The sequence below is a fragment of the Tenrec ecaudatus genome, chromosome 6, assembly GCF_050624435.1.
Source record: "Tenrec ecaudatus isolate mTenEca1 chromosome 6, mTenEca1.hap1, whole genome shotgun sequence".
NCBI lineage: Eukaryota > Metazoa > Chordata > Mammalia > Afrosoricida > Tenrecidae > Tenrec > Tenrec ecaudatus.
In genome coordinates, this window is record NC_134535.1 from 4,421,238 (window position 1) to 4,438,090 (window position 16,853).

Sequence of the window (16,853 nt, forward strand, 5' to 3'; positions counted from 1 at the left end):
AACATTACATAGTTAATATCATAGGTGAGTAATATAATAAGCAATGAGGTGAGTTAGTGTCTTGACCTAGTGCTAGTTGACCACAACACCCCCTGAGACCTCCCCAGGAGGCTGCTACATTTATGATTGGCTATAGAACCTGATTGCTTTTATCTACAGATAACCCTAGGCATTGTGAAGTAGCCAGACACAGAATTGATTCACCTTATGTGGTAGCTCCTTTATAATAGTTCCTCTATAGGGGTTAATGGCAAGAATGTCCAGTCATGGGCATGTGTATTAAGATTTATTTATATCTCATGCCTGAGAGAGGCTTTCCCCACCAGAGTTGGCTTTCCAGACCCATAATTGTTAGCATGGATGATTTAGCTGCATTACATTCTCATCAAGTCGCTCAGTTTACCATACATTTTGATCTTAAAATATACTCTATAGTGTATATGAAGAGAGAATAGAAACTTGGCACCACAGAGATGGGTATTTTGCCCTCATTAGTAGGCTCTTTGTTCTCCACAAAGCTTCACTGGAGATCTTGGGAAAGGAGACGGGAGAAATCCCACTGGTGCAGGCTTGGAGGCAGCAGATGACTGTTTCTCTGGTTGGATTCTTTTTTTTTTTAATTTTTTTATTTTAACAATTTATTGGGGCTGATACAATTCTTTTCACAGTTCATACATATACATACATCAATTGTATAAAGCACATCTGTACAGTCTTTGCCCTAATCATTTTTTTCTCTTTTCTTCTTTTACATTTTATTAGGGACTCAAACAACTCTTACCACAATCCATACATATACATACATCAATTGTATAAAGCACATCCATACATTCCCTGCCCCAATCATTCTCAATGCATTTGCTCTCCACTTAAGCCCCTTGCATCAGGTCCTCTTATCTCTGGTTGGATTCCTACTGGGTCTTTCTCCACAGCCCAGATGCTTCTCTCTCATGGAACAAAAACCTTAACCCACCGAGGGATGGGCAGCCCACCCTGTTCCTCACTGTATTTAAGTGAAGACCTATTGCAGCTAGGGAATAAAGAAAAGGAGAAACCCTCTCTACCTCTAAGGGAGAGGACAGAAACTGTCAAAATTGCTAGAGGTCACTGACTGCTGGTGGAGAAGGTGGAGGGTTCCTGAGAACATTTCACCCCAACACCTAGGGACCCAGGGTGCAGTCTAAGATGGATGGATGCTGGATGAGGACAACAGAGAACCTGCCCCCACTAGTCAAGCAGGGATTGAGTGGCTATACCACCGGGGAAGTCAAGAGAGGCCCTTTGTGAGGCACAAAGACCTTGAGCCCAGGGTAGGGAAAGAAACCTCCATGAATGAACCCCAGCCCAAAGCATAAGGCAGTGCTAGAAAAATCTGAAGCCAGTGCTGCCCTGCGACAAAGAATGGCAACTGCAAAACTCAAACCAACCTCAACTGACTACATTGATTCAGTATTCCACACATGAGACTTAGCAAAGAAAGAGGGACCATTTCCAGGCATAAATACTACTTCCCTGGGTCTCTACTATCTTACAATGATTCACAGGTTTCCGCCACAATTGAGACAAGAACAAAAACTCCATTGTCAAGGACAAAACAGTCACTAGAATTAATCATGTGAATATATTAGAATGATTACAGTATAGACTGAACAGAATTTATACTTAAAGACACACCATGCATCAACCGATGGGGATTCCATCAGAAAGGGAACAGCCAGGTGGGTGTGCTGAAAATAAACAGCAGGAGGAGAGTTGCTTAGAGGGAAATGTAATGCGGCTGGAACGCTGGAGGAGCATCATCAAGATGAGGCACAGACCTACGGGGTTTTGAGGGGTTGGGGCTTTTGGGTTACATGAGTGGAAGATGGCTGGGGCTTGACTTTGGCCCTGCCACTGTCTCTGCCGAGCTGGGACCAGTTGGAGCCCATAGGAGGCCTTGGTATCAACACAGCCACAGTTTACTCCCACCTGCCTCAGGGCAAGGGCTGGATCCTTACAGCTCGACAGGCAGGGATTGAGGTTCAGCTACATTGTTGCTTTTGTTTCTGTCTCGGCTCTCTGTCCCCCCACTGTCTTGGAGGGCTGCGCTGGGGCTTTTTCTCAGTTCAGTGGTGGCTTGCCTTGCTGCTGCCACCTCAGGGTGGGGACTAAATACTTGAAGCTCCATGGGCAGGGATCGGGACTCATCTACATTGTTGCTTTTGTTTCCTTCTCTTCTCTATATTCCCCACACAGTCTAAGCAGTCTTACTTTTAAATTATTTTTGTCCTCTTTGTCTCTTTCCTGTTCTCTAACACTCCACTCCAGACCACTTCTCTTAGCTGACCTCCAGACCATTTCCCTTAGCATATCATAGCCAGCTAGGTGAGCTCCACCCTGGGTAGCTAGCTTGAGGCTAGGGAAAGCCCTGCTTTCCCTCCAGGGGCTACTCTGCCCAACTTCTTACCAGGGAATTCCTGCCTGTGTACCTGGGGGCATAAGGAAGCTCGGCCAACACTCATTAACATTCCAAGTGGTTGCAGGAACCTCTGCCCAACCTCTACAACACCAAAGCAGGCAACCCACCAGCCTTCAGGGAAGGCTGAGAGGGAAGCCACAGGAGGATGAAGTGATAGGTTAATTCCATAGTGAAATTAGCTGTAGAGAGTTCGAAGAAGCATTCCTATAAGTCTCCCAGAGAGAGCCAATGCTCTTCAACTCCCTGGAAAATGGCACCTGTCTCCTCTAAAACAATGCAACGCAAACAGCCATCAGTCCCAACGACCTCAATGAAAAAACGGAGAAACAACAGGCAATGGCAGAAGATGTCCTGAACATAAAGAAGCACACATTGAGCTGCCACAGAACGAAATTTTCAGAAAGCTGCTTGGAGTCATACAGGATATGAAGGAAACAATACAGAAAAAGGATGCAATGATAGAGGAGATAAAGGCCATACACCAAAGGGGAATACAGGAGCTTAGGGAGGAGTTAACAAAAACCAGTAGCAGAAACACGGACCTCAAGAATCAACTGGAGGAAGCAGAGAACCGCATCAGTGACGTAGAGGACAGCCAAACAGACTTTACCAAACACAAACAAAAATCTAATAAAATCATGAGAGAAGCTGAAGAAAACCTAAGAGCTATGTCTGATGCTATGAAGTGGAACAGCATTGGAATTATTGGCTTACCAGAGGAAGACACAACCAAGAAGTCATCTGCAACAATAGTGAGAGAATTCTTGGAGGAAAACTTCCCCAGCTTAATGAATGAAAACCAGGCAACCATTCAGGAGGCTGAAAGAACACCAGCTATACTGAATCCCAAGAAGAAGACACCAAGGCACATAATAGTTAAACTATCCAACTTTGAGGAAAAGGAGAAAGTCATGAGAACAGCTAGGGAAAAACAAGCAATCACATATAAAGATTCCCAAATAAGAATATGCTCAGACCTATCAGCAGAAACTATGATGAAAAGGAGAGAGTGGAATAACATATTCCAAAAATTGAAGGAAAACAATGCAAGCCCAAGAATACTCTACCCAACCAAATTACTGATCAAGATAGATGGAGAAGTAAGAGTCTTCCCAGACAAAGAAAATCTCAAAGAATACGTTAGAAGAAACCCAGCCCTACAAAAGATCCTTGCCGACCCAGTATGGGCAGAAGAACAACACTCACCAAGCATAAATAAGAGACCACCACATAGAACAACCATACCCAGAGAGCAACAGAGAGATAACAGACCCCAAGATAGCATTGGCTTAAGATGGAAAGAACTCAAGAATGATACACATTACACATGCACAACAGGCTAATGAGAAAGGAAAGTACGAAAACACCCAACACAAAAGGTATAAGATGACATCACAGAGTCTGCAGATGGAGATAATAAATCGGAATATCAATGGCCTGAATACAGGCATTAAAAGACTGAGACTAGCAGACTGGCATAGAAAACACAACCCATCAATCTGCTGCCTACAGGTGACACATCTCAAGGCTACAGACAAAAATAGGCTGAGAATCAAAGGCTGGGGAAAGTCATACCAAGCAAACAACAATTCAAAAAAAGCAGGGGTTGCAATCCTAATCTCGGATAAAATTGACCTCAAAGTGCAAACCATAAAAAGAGATAAGGGGGGACACTTTATAATGCTCAAGGGAGTGGTAGACAAAGAACCACTAAGGGTTGTAAACATATATTCCCCAAATGAGAGACCTGTTGCATATGTCAACCAAATACTCCAAAAGTTTATAAAAGAAATCACAGCCTCAACAATTATAATGGGTGACTTCAACACACCACTCTCTGAGAAAGATTGATCACAGGGAAAGAAACTCAACAAGGATGCTAGAGATCTAAACACTACAATTAGACAATTGACCTGATAGATATTTACAGAGCTTTTCATCCAAATAAAAAAAAGTCACATTCTTTTCATTCCCACATGGCACATATTCTAAGATAGATCACATGCTGGGGCATAAGGCGAATCTACATAAATTTAAGCACATTGATGTCATACAGCCCTCTTTCTCTGACCACTGTGCTATAAGGCTAGAAATCAACAAAAGGAAGACGAAGAAAAGAGCAAACAATTGGAGGATGAATAACTCTACTGCAACAGGAGTGCATACTGGCACAGATCAGAGATTAAATTAAGAAATTTCTAGAAACCAATGAGAAAGAGCACATGACATACCAAAACTTATGGGACACAGCAAGGGCAGTTATCAGAAGATGTTTCATAGCAATACATGCACACCTGAGAAATTAAGAGAGACTCGTGATTTACAACACGAGTTGTAATTTACAACAACTAGAGCAGAGTCAGCAGGACAATCCTACTAATAGTAAAAGAAAAATTATAAAAATCAGGAGAGGGAAAATAAGAAAACTGGGAAAAATTAATGGTGCTAAAAGTTAGTTCTTTGAAAGGATAAACAGAATCAACAGACTACTAGCAAACCTAATCAAAGAAAGGAGGGAACAAATTTCAATAGCAAGAATAAGGGATGAAAGAGGAGACATTACAATAGACCCTAATGAACTCAAAAGGATAATTACACAGTACTACGAAGGATTGTACTCCAAAGAATTCAACAATTTGGAAGACATGGGCACATTATTGGAAAAACAACCCCTCCCTAGACTATCCTCAGTGGACATCATGAATCTCAACAGACCCATAGCAATAGAAGAAATAGACAAGGTTACCAAGGGTTTACCAATGGAAAAAAAAAATCCCCTGGACCAGATGACTTCACTGCAGAATTCTACCAAACATTTAGGGAAGAACAACACCAATCCTACACAAATTTTTCCAGAACATAGAAAAAGACAGCAAACTCTGAACTCCTTCTATCAAGCTAGTACAACTCTGATACCCAAACCAGTCAAGGATTCCACAAGAAACGAGAACTACAGACCAATATCCCTAATGAACATCGATTCAAAAATCCTTAACAAAATACTAGCCAACAGAATACAAAATTATATAAAACAAATAATTCACCATGACCAAGTGGGATTCATACTAGGGATGCAGGGATGGTTCAACATACGAAAGACCATTAGTATCATTCATCACATTGACATGAAAAACGATAAGAACCACATGATAATGTCGATAGATGCAGAAAAATCATTCGAAAACATCCAACACCAATTCCCGTTTAAGACACTTGAGAAGAGAAATGGAAGGAAAATTCCTTAAGACAATACAAGCTATATATGAAAAACCAACAGCCAATGTGGTAGTCAATGGAGAAAAGACTAACACAATCCTACTGAAAAAGGGGACCAGATCAGGATGCCCCTTGTCCCCACTCTTATTTAATATCGTGCTGGCGGTTTTAGCTAACAGCGTAAGACAAAGAAAAGACATCAAAGGTATTCATCTGGGGAAGGAAGAGGTGAAAATATTATTTGCAGATGATATGATTTTATATATGGAAACCCCCAAAATCTCCACAATAGGAGTACTGGAAGCAATAGAGGAGTTTGGCAGAGTGGCAGGATACAAAATCAACAAATAGAAGTCCATTGGACTGTTATACACATCAGATAAGACCACAGAAGAGATCAAAAGGTGGTACCCTTCCCAGTAGCCAAACACAAATTGAAATATCTAGGGATATACCTGATGAAAAGAACAAAAGGTCTGTACGGGGAAAATCACAGAACACTATTACAAGAACCAAGAGCAACCTCAACAAATGGAAGGATATCCCATACTCGTGGATTGGAAGACTCAATATAGTCAAGATGTCAGTTCTGCTAAAGGCACTAAATAAGTTTAATGCAATCCCAATACAATTACCCTCATCTTTCTTCAAAGAAATGGAAAAACTGATTACCAACTTCATATGGAGAGGAAGAAGCCCAGAATTAACAGAGAACTCCTCAAGAAGGACACAGTATGAGAGCTTGCTTTACCTGACTTTAGCACATACTATACAGCCACAGTTGTCAAAACCGCATGGTATTGGTGCAATGACAGACACTCAGACCAATGGAAAAGAACTGAAAACCCAGAAATAAAATCATCAGCATACAGACAACTGATCTTTGATAAAGGTCCCAAAAATATCAAATGGGAAGCAGATGCCCTCTTTTACAAGTGGTGCTAGACAAAATGGATATTTACCTGCAGAAAAATGAAGCAAGACCCTTATCTCACTCCATACACAAGAATAAACAAGGTGGATCACAGACCTTGAAGTTAAGCCCCAAACTATTGGAGCCATCAATGAGGGAATTGGGACCAACTTGAGACCTTTGGCACAGGGAATACATAGGCTTTCAAAAATAGGGAAGGACACAAACACAGAGGAGGCACAAATTGACAAATTGGATATACTGAAGATAAAACACTTGTGTACAGCAAAAGAATTCACCAAGAGAGCTATGAAAGTCTACAGACTGGGAAAACATCTTTAGCAATGACACCTCAGACAAAGGCCTTATTACTAAAGTCTACAATACTCTGCTAGCTTCCAAAAAGAGAAAAAAAAAAAACCTAATTACCCACTTGAGAGGTGAACAAAGGATCTGAACAGAAGGTTCACAGGGGCAGAAATCCGAATGGCCAACAAACATTTGAGAAAATGTTCCCGATCATTAGCCATAAGAGAAATGCAAATTAAAACAACAATGAGGTACCACTTAACACCCTCAAAGGTAGCCCAATTCAAAAAAATCAGAAAGCAACAAGTATTGGAGGGGTTGTGGGGAGACAGGAACTCTCATCCACTGCTGGTGGATTTGTAAGTATGTTTAACCACTATGGAAATTGATCTGGCGATATCTAAAACAGATGGAAATTGAGTTACCATACGACCCAGCAATCCCCCTACTGGGCATATACCCAGAAGAGGCAAGAAACAAACCAAGGCCAGACATCTGTGCTCCAATGTTTATTGCGGCACAGTTCACAATTGCAAGGAGTTGGAAGCAACCCAAATTTCCATCAACTGACGATTGGATTAAAAAACTGGTATATACATACAATGGAGTATTATGCATCGCTAAAATGCAGTGCTGAACGTATGAAGCACATCGCTGCATGGGAAGAACTGGAGGAAATCATGCTAAGAGAAGTAAGTCAAGCACAAAAGGACAAGTACACTATGAGTACACTGAGGTAAGCTTTTAAAAAAAATGCAAAAAGGATATAGGGAAAAAGCTACTATATACAAACATTCCTGGGGTGAGGACCAGGTAATATGGAAGGGACCAGAACAAATACAGGGATACACATGGTAGTCAAGTAAAAAGGAGATGGGGAAAGGAAAAAAAAAAGGATAGCAGGGGGACAGAGCACTAACACTCCCAAGGGGGAGGGTATTGTTTATATCTCCACAGGGAAAGAGGGACCAGCCTTCAACCCAGTGCTCCAAGATGTGAATGCAACATGCTGGCGTGGAGTAGGGAACTAGTGGAGAGGTCTGGGGGGCCGGCCCAATCCCAACTACTAAGTGGACACCTGCCCCTTCCCCCAGAAGAATTTATTTCAAAAGACGGCATTGAATCTGCAGATCCGGGAGAGGGAAATATCTGATTGGAGCACACAGGAGCAGATGAAGGGGGAGGAGGAGAGAGTGGAGCACATCCTGGCCCACCAGGCCTTGAGGACTATGACCCCAATTAGAGCAGCCAATCCCCAGAGATGACCACATGGCCAGCCCCACTATGAGACATCACGCCCCTCACTGACCCATAGCTCTACAGAGGACAACACTGAAGACACAGTGTGGAAATTGCACCCGATCTGTTCCCACCACCCTGAGGCAAAACACTAAGGGGATGCAACAGAACAGCAAGGGAATGGAGCGGCAAGGTCCCCAGGGAATGCTGAAGGTGGACTTTGGGACCAGGGCATGGTGCCTCAAGAGACTGGATTGGAAAACACTCCTCAAGGCCAGCAAATGATCCTTGAACTAACTACAAGCTTTTCTTTCTTGTTCTGTTTGTTTTTGTCATTGGTTTGTTGTTGTTTTGTTGTATATTGTTGCTTGGTTTTCCTCTGTCTTGTTTTTGTGCATGTTATTATCTCCTCAGGTCTGTCTAAATAATATAGGCTGGATGAACAATCTGGAGGAGAAAACAACAGGACTGACAGTTCCGGGGGGACATGGGAGAGGGGGAGGTGGGGGGGAAAGGAAGTGGTGTTAACAAACTCAGGGACAAGGGACCAACAAGTGATCTAAATTGGTGGTGAGGAGGGTGTGGAAGGCCTGGTAGGGCATGATCAAGGGTAATGTAACAAAGAGGAATTGCTGAAACCCTGGTGGGGACTAAGCATGATAGTGGGACAGGAGGAAAGTCAAGGGAAATAGAGGAAAGAGTTGGGAGGCAAAGGGAATTTATAGAGGTCTAGCTAAAGACATGTATCTATGCAAATATATTTATATATGAGGATGGGGAAATAGATCTATGTGCATATATTTATAGGTTTAGTATTACGATAGCAGAGGGACATTGGGCCTCCACTCAAGTACTCCTTCAATGCAAGAATACTTTCTTCAATTAAATTGGCATTCTATGATGCTCACCTTCCGGACACAACCGTGGAAGACAAAGCGGATGAATAAGCAAATGTGGTGAAGAAAGCTGATGGTGACCGGCTATTAAAAGCTATAGCATCTGGGGTCTTAAAGGTTTGAAGGTAAACAAGCGGCCATCTAGCTCAGAAACAACAAAGCCCACATAGAGAAGCCACACGGACCTACCCTGATGCAATCAGACCTCTGAAGCTGGAGAAACCATGTAGAGACCTCTGCCAGCACTGAGATGCTTACAACATCACTGGACCCACAGACTTTTTACCCACTGGCCTGTGATTGTCCTATATTAGGTGCAATTGCATGTGTTTCATGAGTCTGAAGAGGACTTTATCGATTGATATCAGACATATGGGCTAACATCAGACTTAAAGACTTGATCTGGACTGGGCTGGGATGTTTTCTCAATGTTCACCTGCTCTTGTATGTAAAGCTCTTTGTTTTACACATATGAGTGTCTATGAATTTGTTTCTCTAGTCTGCCTGGACTAACACACTGTACAAGGTGTTAATCTGCCAGAGAAGGAAAACTCAGAGAAGTGGTCAGATGGTACTGCCTGGTACAAACATGTTAGCCGGTCAAGGATGAAAGCTTAGAAGACTCAGGAAAACAAGACCGTTGCATGCGGTTCTGGCACTCACAGGTTCCGTTGTATTTCCGGCTGGAGTCCCAGAAGGAGTCCCAGAAGGAGAAAGAGAATGGGCAGAATTACTTGAAGTAATTATTGCCCCCACGTTTCTAAAAAATAATAAATATCAAATCCTTATCCAAAGACTTTGCCCTGAGAAGCATGGGTGACGTAGTAAATTTTGAAAAACAACAACAACAAATTCCCAACTTTATTTACACTGCCAGAAACCACAGTTAAAGACACAATTCTTTGCCCTGCTTCTCCATCTTGCAAATGGCATCTGAGGCAGAGTGCCACGTCCTGGGTGTGTTTTTCAGCTCTGTGCTTTGTCAACTCCATACAGTTTTGTGGAGCAAAAGCTCCCCAACTCCTATCGGTCTTGTGAGTTCATATTTCCTTAGCCTGTGGCCTAGGATGCACCTGCCCCAAGCTGCTGGCCGGGCTGGCCATCATGCCTGTAGGTACCAGGCAGTGAGGTGGTGTAGGCCTATTCCAGCCCAGGCCATGGATCTTGCAGCTGTGACCCGAGCAGACTTGGTGACAGCTCACAGTGGAGACCACAGTGCACCTCCACAGCCTAAAGGGCACCAGCCTGACTCCACTAGGGATTGGTGAGGGGCCTCCCAAACCCTCCCCTGCACCCCAGAAGACAGCACCTACTCCCAATCTTCTGGCTTCCACCCAGGGACCCTATCCAGCCCACATCTCTGTAATGGCCTCCACAGCGGAATCACTGCTAGCCTCATAGAAGAAACCACATTTCCTGCTAGCGTAATGTCCTAAGGCCATAAACGAGCACACTGCCAAGTGACAAGATAGCAGCCGGTACTCCATTTTGCAATTCAATGATCGATAATATTGTCAATATCAGTCTTCAAGAATCAATGCCATAACTAGCGCAGTGCCCAGATCCTGAATGTATGGGGGTGTTAGGTACCTTCAGATTGGTTCTGACTGCTAGACCTCCCATGCACAAAGGAAGGAGACGTCACCTGACCCTGCGCCGTCCTCACCATCATTGCTATATGTGAGCTCACTGTTGCAGCCACTGTGTCCATCCATCTCCTTGATGGTCTTCCTCTGTTTTTGCTGACTGCTGACTGTATATACCGGATGTGCTTTACCAGGGACTGGTTTCTCCTGTGTGGCTATAAAAAACATTTGGTGCCATTGAGTCAGCGCTGACTTCTCGGACCTTCTAGGACAGGGTAGACTGCCCCTGTGGTTTTCCAAGACTGTAACTCTTTATGGGACTAGAAAAACCAGAAAACCAAACTCAACTTCCATCGAGTCAATTCTGCCTCAAAGGGACCTCCTGTGGGTTTCCAAGACTGTCACTGTTTATGGAAGTAGAAAGCCTGGTCTTTTCCCCCAGGAGTGATTAGTGAGTTTGAACTTTGGACCTTGTGGTTAGCAGCCCAAGCTTAACCACTATGCTGCCAGAGCTCCTTGTTTAGCTCCAGTTAATTTCCATAACATCCATGGGCTCTTTTTCTCACACTTTTTGTCCTGGGTGACCAGCCCTGACCATCCCAATGACAAGTGTCCCACCCTTCTGTCAGGTGCTGCCCTTCTCTGCAGTCTGCTTGAGGAGAGCTATGTCCTGAATGACCCCTTCACCACCAAGGACAAATTCCTAGTCGTTGGCTCACAATGCAATGGGTGTAGCAAGTTGGTGTGTGTGGCCCCGGTGAGTCAGCGACTCGGGATGGGCACCCCCACTGGTGGCCACGAGATGAGCCTTGTCAAGGGTGGTTAGTGCTCCCCTGCTTCACCTTGGTCACCCCCAGGAGCCCTGCAGACACTAGGTGGGAGAGCAGTCAGGCTCCTCCATTATAGATGAGGCCCTGCAGCCCTGAGAGGGTGGGGCCTGGGAGGCAGCATGGAAGGGGCCAGTTAGAGGATCTCTGTGTGGCCTGCGGAATGCAGGGAAACTGATTCTTGGAGGTTCTGCAGTGCTCCCTGCCCTCCCTGCATTGCTAGGGATGGTGACACACACTCCTTGCTCCTGGGATTGGCGGTGAGGTGAGGAGGATTATGTGTTCTTCGTGGATCTCTGTTGTGTGCCAGGTGCGGGCTTGGGGCCTGTGTTACAGGTGAAGCTTCATCCATCCCCCCACAGCTTGTCAGGGAAAGCACACTGCACCCATTGTAGAATTGAGGGCTCTGAGGTTCAGAGAGGCAGAGTGGGCCTCGTTTGCCAAACCTTCTGTATGAGACCCTTGGCTGCCTCGTGGCAGTGGACCTGTGTGACTTGGGTGTGAGGAATCCCCCAGTATTGTTCCCTGGGGGTGCAGGCAGCAAGGAGATCTGAGGCACAGACCATGCTTCAAGTCAGGCTCCACCTCAAAGGTCTGCCTGTGTCCAGGAGTGAGGAGGCTGTGGCAGCCTTGTCAGGAGTCCCTGAGGAGTGTGTGGAACCACTTGGGGAAGGAGGGCAGGTGGGGCCAAGGTGGTGAGGACCCTGGAACCCCACACTTCGGAACTGGGGGTCCATACAGCTCTGAGGAAGTTGCACATTCTTCTTGTTAGAAAGACGGCCTCATCTCCCTGATCTGACCTTGGCAGTGACTCTAAGAACAGTAGGAAGTGGGGTCTCATGTCCCAGAGGTGCGTTCTAGGCTGTTGTCACAAAGACACCCCAAACACTGGCCTCACTAATGGAAAGGGGCATTTTCTTACTCCTCTGTATGTGAACCCAGAAGCAGGCTGTCCAAGGTGGGGAGGGTCCTCTCTCGGGTCCATTGTGGCATTTCCATCTCCCACCTTCCACCTGACTCCCAGCCCCGGGAAAGGGTTGAGAACCTGGTGCTCATTCCCTTGAAGGGTGACCAAAAAGTGGTGGGCACAACTTCCGATGACATCCCAACCAGGATACATGTAGGCATGTGGCCATGCCCTGGTGCCCAAAGGGTTTGGGCTCAGTAGTCAAGGACAAGGGTCATGTCTGAGCCTGGGGTCTGGCCCTGTGGATCTAGTCCTGGGAGGTCAAGAGGAACTCTCATGGGTCCAGGGTCTCAACTCTCTTTGTCCCTGAGATGGGTCACAGCTGCAGGTTCCTGCTGTTACTGGACCTTCAAGGCAGTGCTTTTAAAGCAAGAATCAGCCTCTGTGTCAACTCTACCTGTCTCATGCTGTCCCTTCCCTGCTGGAGTTCTACCCTTGCTAAGAGCCTGCTCACAGCATCCTACTCCCTGGGGTGTCCATAGCCCCAGCCGAGCCCCCTAGCTGCCTCCTGCTTCTGCCTCCTTAGCAGAGCCCCCACCAGTCACATGCCCTCCCTCCTGCATGGCTGTGACCTCACTTCTGGTCTCATTATCCCACCCCACCCCCACCTTCCAGTCTCTGTGTGCCCTGACCCAATTCCCTGTACCATCTTAGCCTTATTGTCACCTCTACTCATAGAGTGTCACCAACTCCCCTTTTCTGGTTGGCCAAAATCAATTTTGTGGCAGCCTACCAGGCCGCACCCCTCGTTCTAGCCCTGGCCTCTCCTCACCCCCCTGCACAACCCCTAACTTGTTTCTGCCCATCCCAGGGGATCCAGGTTCCAGGCAAAGCTGCTCCTAGTCCCAGGTGCTCTGCTCCTTTTTCAGGAGTGCAGTGTGTTCCTCGCCAAGAGATTCTGCCTCCCGTGTGTCTGGGAGAACATTGCTGCTTTCCCTCAGGAAATCCAGCAAGACTAGGAAAAGCAGAAGACCCCTGCAAAGATGCCCTGCAGTAAACCGAGCTCTAGGACCTGAGGGCAGTGGGTGCCAGGCCAGCAGCCCATAGGAGCCTTCACACCAGGCTGCCTCGTAGCCCCGCGTGGTCAGGGAAGCTGGTCTTTAGCAGCAATGCTCAGACCTGGAACAGACAGCTAGCAAGCCCAGCCAGGGCCCTGTCCAGCTCCTCCTGTGTCTTGGCCTGGTGTGGTTGGCCCGAGGGTCCAGAGACAAAGAGGCAGCGCTGCTTCTTTCAGCCCTTCTGGTCCCTCTGCTGACACACATAGACCTGGGCCTCTGCTCTCCAAAATGCTCACTCAGAAGATACCGGCTTTCACCTCTGGTGCTCTTAGCCTGCTGGCTGGAGGGCACGGTGTGAGGAGGCCAGTCTGATGCAAGGTACCTTGAGTGGGCATGTGGGATAAGCGAGTGCCCAGAAGGCAATCCAGATGAAGCAGAGACCAGGGCGCTCGCCACAACAGAGCCTGTGGGCATCAAGGGTCCTCGGGAGGTAAGATTGCCATCCCTGGCCCTTGGTGCCCCCATTTTCTTGAGGGGGCAGGGTTGAGGTTGAGACCCTGCCTCTCCAAAGGTATCCCACTGAGCTAGGAGGAGACTGGATGCTCCCTGTGCCCTGACTGTGTTCTGGTCTTTCCAGAGGAGGCGCAAGTTCTGGGGATTGATGCTGGCTTGCAAGATGCTGGGGGGGTCAGGTGTACTAACACATTTAGATGCTGGTTGGATGGGAAAGAGGATGAGGCTAGTGTAGCCCCTACTCTAGAAAAAACAAACAAACATGAAAGCTGGCAGTAACCAGGGGCTCAATCATGAAAACAATTGTGAGGACAGCCTAGGACCAGGCAGTGTTTCATTCTGTTCTACACAGGGTACTATGAGTGGGAACTGACCCAGTGGCATCTAACGACTTCTACCACAGAAGCATGAGGATAACCTTCCTGACAGCATACACAGGACATACTGGAATTAAGAGGTCTATTGGATACCATTGAAAGGGAGATTTCAGCCCTCTGAGACTCTGAACAAAACAATTGTCCGCTGCAACCTTTTCTTAATAACCAGTTATATTTTATGTTTTATGAAGTGATAACATAGGGTCAAAAGAGGCTCTCCAACTCAACGAGTTACAGATTTGAGAAAATGGATCTCACATTGTATTAACGAATTTAGATTTGAAAACTTCACTGGGGATTCTGAGTTGTATTTGTAAAATACAAGTGTTTGCCTCCCTTTAAGGAGCTGTGGCGGCATCATGGCCAAGTGCTCAGCAGCGATGCAAAATATCAGCAACTGGAACCCACCTGCTGCCGCAGAGCATCAACGCCGCTGTCTGACTCCATAAATCACCAGCGCCTCAGAGACCCTGGGGGTCAGTTCAACTCTGTCCTAACAGATTGGGTCCCTATGAGTCAGAATCAAAATGACACCAATGGACATAGATATCTTTTATTTCCCTTAATTGTGATGACATCAATCAATCTATCTTAATTTCACTTTTGAATCATACCATATATTGCATATATAATAAGAAAACAAATTTGTTTTCATTTCACAAAAATCCATGAAAGCTTATTCTCCAAGCAAACACTGTTGACCACAGGAAGCTGACCTAGGCCTTGATGAGCCTGTCTGTGTTGTAAAAAAAAAAATCACAGGGCGCCTGTGGGCCAGGCCAGCTACTGAGAGTTTAAACACGTGAACCGTGGCTCTCCAGTCGATTCTGATGCACAGCGACCCTGTAGGATGGAAGAAGTCCTCCCAGTCCATTTCCAAGACATCTCTGCAGAGGCCAACTGCCCTTTCTTTTCCCCTGAGGAGCGGATGGTGGGCTCAAATCACCAACCTTGCAGTTAGCAGCCTCGGGCTGAACCATTGTGCTGCCACCATTTCTTTTAAAAACTCCTACCCAAACCCCAAACCCACCACACTGCAGTCACTGCTGACTCACAGAGATCCTGTAAGCCAAACACATTCCCGTGGAGCGGATGCTGACTCACGGTGGCCCTATGGGATAGAACTGTGCCACTGGTTTCCATGGCTGTAAATCTGCCCCGGAGCAGGCCCTCCTTTTGTGCCATTGAGCCCTTGGTGGGTGGGAACCATGGGTCTGCTTAGTAGTCAAGCACTCAAAGCCCTCGAGCCCCAGTTCCCCCAGTGCAGACAGTGCTCAGCATGGCTCTGCTTGTCCTCCGCGAGCAGGCGGCTCCGTGGACAAGTCCTCAGTGCAGTGGCCAGTGTGGGAGCCACCATCGCACGGCACATGCGGGACAAACGTGGTTTCTCAGTCTTTGTTCCCTTTTCAGCCCACGCGGACCAGTAGATCAGACTCACGGAGCCTTTAGCTTCTGTCCAAAACAGCTCCTCAGAGTTCGCGGCTCCCCAAGCCTCCAACCAGCCTCATTTGAGGAAAAGACATCTGAGGGGGTACCTGCTGACTGAGGTGAGATCTTTTCTGGGTGAGGGCGACCTCCTGACCAATTTCATAGGAAGAAAAGCTTTTACTTGTTCCCAATTCTTAGTACCTGCCACACCAGCTGACTGGTGCATCTGCTGGACAGTACAACTTTGGCCTTGGCTTCTTAAAAACGAAAACACACAAGACAACAAAACCCACAAAATTTGTCACGCCAAAATGATGCCCTGGTTGGAAACAGTCACCTGGGTTTTTTTCCTAGCAGAAGCCTCAGTTAGATTGGCCTTCCTCCTTTCACATTTTCAGCACGCTCACCTTGGGGATTTCCTCAACCAAGTCATCCTTCAACATCGGGTAACGACCTGACAACAGCCAAATTTTCCCAGGACAGAGGAACAGGGGTGCCCATAGCTCACCCAGGTTTGAAGGGCATGAGCCTGAGAGGTTCCCAGCTACCTCCAGGAGGCTAGGGGCAGCTCAGCTAGGGTCTGGCCTTGAAGTACTGTGTGGGAAATTCTTAGAAGGTGCCATGATTGATTGTAGGGTGGGGGCTGGGAGCACTCCTAGTGTTTCTCAGTCCATCTTTCCTTCGTGTGTGTAGACGCTGCCCTCACCATCCTTCGCAACCCACCAGATCAGACAAGTCTTCTGAGGTGCCTTCTTTGCACAGTGAGGAAACTGACACTCACACCCCTGCCTTTCAGCTCCCCCAACCCTGTATCTGAGTATGGGGTCCCTGGCCCTTCTGCAAGCCTTCCTCACACTTGCAATCAGGTGGTCCAAGGTCAACATGTCAACTTCTAGAGCAGAGGTTCTCAACCCTTTGACAGGAGTTGTCGGCTCGATTCTTAACAATAGCAAAATTACAGTGATGAAATAGCAACAAAAATAGTTTTATGGTTGGGGGGGTCACCACAACATGAGGAATTGTATGAAAGGGTCACGGCATTAGGAAGGTTGAGTACAACTATTCTAACATTCTGGATAGTTTCAAGCTCTGTCCGTGCAGACCAGCCCCAGGCCCCTTCCTCTCC

At 46.5% G+C, this 16,853-nt stretch overlaps 1 pseudogene; it reads left to right on the forward strand.

The window, feature by feature from the left end:
• Positions 1 to 9,957: 9,957 nt before the first annotated feature.
• Positions 9,958 to 13,427, forward strand: LOC142450676 (cysteine-rich DPF motif domain-containing protein 1-like; annotated as a pseudogene).
• The last annotated feature ends 3,426 nt before the right edge of the window (positions 13,428 to 16,853 follow it).